At 40.9% G+C, this 8,807-nt stretch overlaps 1 long non-coding RNA gene across 1 annotated transcript; it reads left to right on the top strand.

The window, feature by feature from the left end:
* The first annotated feature begins 243 nt into the window (after nt 1-243).
* On the top strand, nt 244-4,951 carry LOC134807295 (uncharacterized). The gene is made up of 3 exons (XR_010147384.1): nt 244-337; nt 1,446-1,521; nt 3,577-4,951. It is a non-coding gene; the product is annotated as an uncharacterized LOC134807295 (long non-coding RNA).
* The last annotated feature ends 3,856 nt before the right edge of the window (nt 4,952-8,807 follow it).

Here is an 8,807-nt window from a genome sequence, read left to right as displayed (position 1 = left end):
CCGTAAAGAAGAAACAGAAGGTAAGAAAGAAACAAACAGAGCCCACAGAGAACATTCAGGGATCCAATAATGGACGACATTTCTCCGGTGGCTCTTATGTAAACCCCTATCTCCTGCATACACTGCTGCACCTCTCCTTAGGTTAAAGCCCCTTCTTTCTCCCGGCCTCTGTTGCTCCCTGCCAGGACCTTTGATCCTTTCCAGCTTCCACTGTGAGTTGGATCAATTACAGTGTGTCTCCAGGTCATCGCTTAACTTACTTCACTTGACAACTGGACATTTTCTGCTTGCTCCTCCAGATTTAATCTCCATCCTCCTCCATTCTAATCTGTACTCTGTGAGTCTTTTTTTTTAATTGACAAAAATAATTGTATATATTTATTGTGTAAAAGATGATGTGTTTTGAAATACGTGGACATCGTGGGATGGCTAAATCGACTAATTAACCTGTGTATTGCCTCACATACTTATCATTTTTTTGTTGTGAGAACATTTAAAATCTACTCGTTTAGCAATACTCAAGAATACATTAACTATAGTCTCCATATCGTACAATAGATTTATTGAACTTTTCTTCCTGATGAACTGAAATTTTGTGTCCTTTAACCAATATCTCCCCAGCACTCTTCACCTGCAGCCCCTAGCAATCACCATTCTACTCTCTGCTTCTATGAGTTCAACATTTTTAGATTCTACATATAAGTGAGAATCTGTGCCTGGCTTATTTCACTTAACATAATGTCCTCCAGGTTCATCCATGCTGTCACAGATAACATGTGACACTTTGTAAGTTAGTTAATGAGATGTCAGTATGGTCCATCTAAATATTAATGGAAGGCAAGTGCTCCCCTACTGTTGAACTTCACTTCTGAAGGCAGGTATTAGAAAAATAAAGGAGGAAAAAACTACAATGTATCTAACTATGACTTATGTTATTGAGAAATTAAAGTGCATATTGAAGCTGTCAATCTCAACATTGCCAACCATCATTCAAACATAGGATGTGTTTATGATGAAGCATCTTAAAGCATCCTGGGAAAATTACAATGATGACTCCCAACTTTCCATTAGCTAGGAATGTAAAGAGTTACAAATACGTGTCCAACCATAAAGATATTTGACATGAATATGTTGAGCTCTAAACAAGAAAAGTAATTTTGGACAAAACAATATTATTAAATGCTGAGAGAAGTTCATCTATTTTAATAACTGAATTTAGGAAAAACAAGTCCCTCTGCTACTTGCTGGCTGGATTGGGCTAAGGGCGGACCTGGTTTTTGTAACTCTCCCCACCCTTCTTGGGATGTGTCCAGCCCAGTGGGCAGCCTTGTTCTGGAATATCCAGTTAAGCTGGATTGCTGTGGGGGGTGGAGTTACAGTTGCACTTTTTCAACCTAAGAACAGGATGCACCAACACAATCCCTGATTTTCCTTAATTTTTCCAGGGCCTTGATCTTCTTTCGGGATCCACAGAAAACTACCACTGGCACATGGGGGAGTTGATGGTGATAAATTCCAAGGGTAAGTGGGGAGAAAGACAACCAAGATCCACTGGAGAAGTCAGTTATTGTTAGGTCAGGCAACATCAACACAATAGACATCTGTTCCATTGAGAAAAAAGAACTCTGTTGAACTGATGAAGCTGTCAGCATAAGTCATGCTCTTTGGGCATGTCATAAAACGACCTGACCTTCAGAGAGTAGGCTGGGGTATCAGAATCCTCATTCCTACCATCAGTGGAATCTGTCATGGAAGAATTTCGTTCCCTGTGTGGTTCCCCCAAATGTACACTGATTATTAACTTTTAAATTCATAGCTTAGGAACTGTAGGAGGATCTAGCTCTGCACTGAAAATAATGAAATTCTGCTGGCTAGCCAACCCTCAGTTGTTCCAGATTCAACAGGTTTCTATTGGGTATCTACGCATGCAAATACCAGAGGTTCAACAGTTAACAAGACAGTCATGATCCCTGTGCTATGGATCTTAAGATCTAGTTGTCCTCCTGTTAGCGATATCACCATATCAAGAATCAATCAACTGTTCCCAATTGACTGAGCTGGAAGGAACTGCCCAATCCCCTCCATTTATCAATTTAAAAATAACTCTGAAAAGGTTATATCTGTGTATATAGGGTTCAAAACTAATTAAAAGAGAGGACTAGAACCCAGGTCTACTGACTCCCAGACCTTCCCTGTTTGTTGACACTCTGCCCTCCTTTCTACGTACTCCCAAAAAAAGCCTAATTTCCCACGTAGAGTCCTTACTCTGGTAAATGTCTGCTGACACATGCAGGAGTCAATGATTATTGACTCTGGCAAAAGCAATGCGTTGTCTAGTATATTTACCAACTACTAGAACACAGTGGTGACATAAATTTGTTTTTCATGAAACTTTCTCTATTTCTAAAAGCAAAGTCCAATAGAAAGCTGAACTCGTGGAAAGTATTTCACATAAAATTGTATTTGATGGACAGACTTAAAGGGCAAATATTAAATTATGGCTTTAATCCCTATTCTTTTATATATGTCAAGAAAGCCTCATCAAATCTTACCTTTCATATGCATGAAATATTCCTTTAAAGTTGGCTTATCAGATTACTAAAAGAACTTTTGTACCAGAGATTTTTTAAAAATGTGCTAGGCTAAGACAACATTGTGAGATATATTTAGGAGTAGGAAAAAAGGCTGAATTTCCCTTTTTTTTTTTTTCCTTCTTTTCCTTTCAGGGATCCAGTGAACTCAATGTCCTTTAGTAAATGTACCAGGTAGAGCAGTTGAATTCATGAGAAAATCATCAAGTAGTCAATATTCTAGTTGTCTCAAAAGGATTTCTTTTTAAAAAAAAAGAAGACCCAAGGAAAACACTATCAATAGAAAGCATTGAATGCTCATAAGGAATTTAGGCAATACCAGGAAAGTGTGTTTGGGGTGAGGGGAAGGGTGAAGAGGGAGAAGTGGAGAAATGGGAGGGTAGAGGGAGAGAGAAGTGGAGAGATGGGAGGGGTGGAGAGAGAGAGAAGTGGAGAGATGGGATGGTGGAGGGAGAGAGAAGTGGAGAGATGGGAGGGTGGAGGGGGAGAGATGGAAGATTGGAGGGACAGAGAAGTGGAGAGATGGAAGGGTGGAGGGGGAGAGATGGAAAGTTGGAGGGAAACAGAAGTGGAGAGATGGAAGGGGTGGAGAGAGAAGTGTGGAGATGGGAGGGTGGAAGGAGAGAGAAGTAAGGAGATGGGAGGGTGGAGAGAGAGAGAAGTGGAGAGATGAAAGGGTGGAGGGAGACGGGTGGAGGGAGACAGAAGTGGAGAGATGGAAGGGGTGGAGAGAGAGAGAAGTGTGGAGATGGCAGGGTGGAGGGAGAGAGAAGTGGAGAGATGGGAGGGGTGGAGGGAGAGAGAAGTAAGGAGATGAAAGGGTGGAGGGTGAGAGAAGTGGAGAGATGGGGGGTTGGAGGGAGAGAGAAGGAGATGGGGGTGGAGGAAAAGAGAAGTGGGGAAATAGGAAGGTGGAGGGAGAGAGAAGTGAGGAGATGGGAGAGAAGGGAAAAGGAAGTTACTTTCACGTTTTCTCTCAATCCAGTGGGGAAGATGTTGATATCAGTCCTATGTCATGGATGAGGAAATTGAAGTTCACATTTGTCGCTTGCTGAAGGTCACGTGACCAGAAATGCAAAGCCCGATCTGACTCATATTCTCCTAATTATAAATGTTACGTGCTTTCTATTACTCAGGCATTGCTACTCTTTCGGTTGTGCCAGGAATGGCATAACCAATATTGTGTTTGATTCTCACAGCAACCCCAGAAAATGAATGTTACTCTAAATCTCAAAATTAAGAAACTGCCTCAAAGAGGTTAGGTCATTTTGCATAAGGTCCCACAGTAAAAAGAGCATTTAGCAAATAAGTGGGGGCAAAGCTCTGCCCTTTTTGTTACTTCCGTGTTTCCAAAACACACTCTGGGGATTTGAGGTGAAGAAATGCCACAATATCCTAATCCCTTTGAACAAGGTGATCTTTACATAAAGTTTGATGTGAAGTGTCCTGAAAACAACTGGATCAACCCAGACAAACGTTCTCAACTAGAAGATCCGCTGCCATCTAGATCAGAAGTTTCTAACACAATTGGAGAAAAAGTGGCGGTAGAGCTTCAGGAATGTGGTAACACTTGAGGCTGAGGAGGTGGTCAGAGGCGTGAAGCCTAAATCATAGCTCTGATGAAGAAAACAGCAGCCCTCATGTTCCTGGAGGGGTGTGCCTGCCCATCCGCAAACACTGCAAATGAATTGCACAGGAGGACTTTCCTTCCACACTTGCCTGATTTGTTCTCAGCGATCCCACTGGAGTGTCCCATCAATCCAGATGAACTGATGGACATCCATTGGTCTCTGCGTAACTTTTAAAATTGGTATAGTATCTACAGCGTGTATAATTGAAACTAACCACAAAGCTTCACATCTTCGTTTCAACTGTTCCGTAGCAGAATAAAGCACTTGAAGGGAAATAAGACTCCCTTTCACATGTAGATTATAAGTTTCGATCCTGATATCTGTGCTTGATTTTTATCAGTTTTGTGCAGACTTTATGTCTCATATTTTAAATTCAAATCCCATATTGTAAAGTTTGTACAATTTATCCTGAAGCTTTGTGTTTGGCTGCACCTGAATAAGCTGCTACAAATAGAAGAAAGAATCTCATAGCCTGTATCTATCATTTAGATGTATGGGAAAAATAGGTCTTGCACACAATGAGTTTGGAGCTGAGTAGGAACAATGGAAAAAAATGACATTAGCTGTGGTTGTAAAGTTTTTTGTTTGTTTGTTTTTTACCATCTTGTGAAAGGTTTCTGAAACTCAATAACAAAAAGCAGTTGGTGTTTTAAAAAAGTTCTATTCTTAGAAGCCTGAACATTCTCTTCAAGAATTTTTACATTTTATATTTTTAAAGATAATACTTAAAAATTAATGGAAGCTTATTTTGAATAGCCAAGTAATGCAACAAAGTTTCAGTATGGGCTTTGTACTCATGTTTATTTATACTAGTGGTAACAGTGCTTAACTTTTAATGTGCTGACAAACATGTTTGGTTGCTATTAGGTCGGCACATCCTCATGTCAAAATGACAGCAATGCTCTCACATTTGTACCTAATACCTATTAGGTTTCTTTGTACATTACACCTAGATACCAGTTCGCCAGCTATCTAGCACTTATCAAAAAGAAAAGTGCTAGACAATCACAGGGCATAAAGTCGTAAGGGGTGCTGAATTCAAGCTATTACCCAGGTTAACCATTGCACCAAAAATTAGATAACATGATTGCTCAATATATGAGCCCTCAGCGGCCAAAAAAATTCACAAAGACAATTGAAAGCAATGTTTAAAAAAATGACTAAAAAGATTGGGCACAGAGGTTCATGCATGTAATCCCAGCATTCTGGGAGGCCAAGGCAGGAGAATCACTTGAGCCCAGGAGTTTGAGACCAACCTAGGCAATATAGGGAGACCCCGTCTCTACCAAAAAACAAAAAAAGAAGTTAGGTGTAGTGGCTCATACCTTTAGTCTTAGCTCCTCAGGAAGCTAAGGCAGGAAGATCACTTGAGCCCAGGAGATTGAGGCTGCAGTGAGCCATGGTCATGCTACTGCACTCCATCCTGGGCAACAGAGTGAGACTGTCTCAAAAACAAAAAATTATAAAATTATAAACTTCATTAAGGCTTGTTTGCTTCATTCTCATGTAATTACTAAATTTTATAAATCAATGAGCAGTGACCAAAAATAGCTTTTATTATGTTTTAGAGTATCTTGTCTGTCACACTAGACTTTGCTGTTTTTGCCCAAGTATCCTTTTTACCTACAGGTAGAAAAACCCTAATGTTTATTTGAGTATCCACCCCTCCTTTATGCAGCCCATGTCTCTAGCAGATACCTTATTAGACAGCATATTAGAACATTCCCATCATTGCAGAAAGTTCTGTTGGATACCACTGATCAAGATCGCAGCTGAGATTATATACTATTTATTAACATATTTTATAAGCTTCAAAGCACTTCTTTAAAAACCCTCATTATTATTTATTTATTTATTTATTTATTTATTTATTTTTGAGACAAGAGTCTTGCCCTGTCACCCAGGCTGGAGTACAGTGGTGTGATCTGGGCTCACTGCAACCTCTGCCTCCTGGGTTCAAGCAATTCTCTCACCTCAGTCTCCTGAATGGCTGGGATTACAGGTGCAACCACACCCAGCTAATTTTTTGTATTTTTAATAGAGATGGGATTTCGCCATGTTGGCCAAGTTGGTCTCAAACGCCTGACCTCAGGTGATCCACCTGCCTCGGCCTCCCAAAGTACTGGGATTACATGCATGAGCCACCGTGCCTGGCCTCCCTTATTATTATGATTATTAATCATTTTAAGTCACAGGAAGGGAGTAATTTTCTACAAATAAATGGAGTCCTGTACAGAGCATGGCTATTTCCAATACTAGCTTTTAACACTTTAATAAAATGATCATTACTCAATTACTATTTAATCTCTGTCCATCTTGAAGACTTGTTTAAAATAGAATAGCTTCCTCCTAGAACATTATACAATTCTTCAGGTCTAGTTACTTTGTGCCTTTCCTGATTGCCCAACTTAAATATTGAAAACTATAAAGATACTTAATCAGGGAGCTTTGCTTCAGAGTTAAATCAGCTTGACTTTGAACTGCCAAACAGATTAGGAATGGTATATAGATTTTAACTATTAAAGTCCTAGTTTTCTATCATAGAGCTTTTGATTTTAGAACTATAACAACACAAATTCCCTGGTTACCTAAACTCATTCTCCAAACTATCCATACACAGGAACTGAATTCATTTGGATAGCAAGGAATAATTGTATAAAGAATAAAGCATGCCCCCGAAAGTTTTCTCCTTAGAAGTCTCTCCCATAGGGCCAAGAAACAATATTGGCCAATGACATTCATTCCATAAGAAAATAGGTAGCAGTGCTTTTTTTATTTTACTTTACTTTATTATGTTTTTTTTTGAGACGGAGTCTCGCTCTGTCGCCCAGGCTGGAGTGCAGTGGCGCGATCTCTGCTCACTGCAAGCTCCGCCTCCCGGGTTCATGCCATTTTCCTGCCTCAGCCTCCCGAGTAGCTGGGACTACAGGAGCCCGCTACCACGCCCGGCTAATTTTTTCGTATTTTTAGTAGAGACGGAGTTTCACTGTATTAGCCAGGATGGTCTCGATCTCCTGACCTCGTGATCCGCCCACCTCGGCCTCCCAAAGTGCTGGATTACAGGCGTGAGCCACCGCGCCCGGCCTCAGTGCTTTTTTTATAAGTTCTTTCTGTGCCTTTTAAACACATATTGAAGGGAGAGAATCAAGTGGTTCTGATGTGTGCAAAGAAGTCATTTATACCAATGGCGATTTAAAATAACGTATTTAGAAATGCAATTAAAAATAAAGTTAAAAATAAAGGCCGGGCGTGGTGGCTCACGTCTGTAATCCCAACACTTTGGGAGGCCAAGGTGGGCAGATCACCTGAGGTCAGGAGTTCGAGACCAGCCTGGCCAACATGGTGAAACCCCATCTCTGCTAAAAATACAAAAATTAGCCAGGCATGGTGGCACATGTCTGTAATCCCAGCTACTTGGGAGGCTGAGCCACGAGAATCACTTGAAGGCAGAGGTTGCAGTGAGCCGAGACCACACCATTGCACTCCAGCCTAGGCAACAGAGCAAGACTCTGTCTCAAAAATAAATAAATAAATAAACAAACAAATAAATAAATTAAATTTTAAAAATAGACTATGGGTCGGGCACAGTGGCTTAGACTCTCCTGCTTCTGGCTCCCAGGTAGCTAGAACTACCACACCTGGCTGATGTTGATATTTTGACCACCTCCCATGAATCATGAATGTTCTTTTTTTTTTTTTTTTTTTTGAGACGGGGTCTTTCTCTGACACCCAGGCTGGAGTTCAGTGGCATGATCTCGGCTCACTGCAATCTCCGACTCCCAGGTTCATGCAATCCTCCTGCCTCAGCCTCCCTAGTAGCTGGGACTACAAGCGTGCACCACCACACCTAATTTTTGTGTTTTTAGTAGAGACAGGGTTCTACCGTGTTGGCCAGGGTGGTCTCGAACTCCTGACCTTAGGTGATCCTCCCAACTTGGCCTCCCAAAGTGCTGGGATTACAGGCATGAGCCATTGTGCCCAGCCTATCATGAATGTTCTTAACAGCATCTAAAATTGTGAATTATTTCCAGAAGGCTTCGATTTTACTGTGCCCAGATTCAGCAGAGGAATCACTATCTTTGGCAATTATAGCCTTACAAAATTTATTTCTTAAATAATAAGACTTGAAATTTGAATTTACTTCTTCATCCATGGGCTGCAGAAGAGATGTGTTAACAGGCGTAAAGACAACATCAATATCTTTGTGGATCTCCATCAGAGCTCTTGAGTGACTAGGTATGTTGTCAACGAGCAGTAATATTTTGAAAGAAATACCTTTTTCTGAGCAGTAGGTCTTAACAGTGGGCCTAAAATATTCAGTAAATCATGCTGTAAACAGATGTGCTGTCATCCTGGTTTGACTGTTCCATTTATAGAGCACAGGCTGAGTAGATTTAGCATCATTCTTAAGGGCCCTAGGACTTGGGGAATGGCAATTGTGCAGGGCTACACCAGCCTTGTCCCTGGGTCCATCCTCCTAATTGTAGCCTATGGTGCTGGTAGGCATATCACTAGGACTAAGGTTTGCCTAAAGGGTGGCTGCTTGAAAGCAAATGGGTAAAACTTAGACATGCCCCAATGTCCA

This window comes from Pan troglodytes, chromosome 9, assembly GCF_028858775.2.
Source record: "Pan troglodytes isolate AG18354 chromosome 9, NHGRI_mPanTro3-v2.0_pri, whole genome shotgun sequence".
Lineage (NCBI taxonomy): Eukaryota > Metazoa > Chordata > Mammalia > Primates > Hominidae > Pan > Pan troglodytes.
The sequence above is the reverse complement of the archived record's forward strand: the minus strand, read 5'-3'. Positions and strand labels throughout refer to the sequence as shown.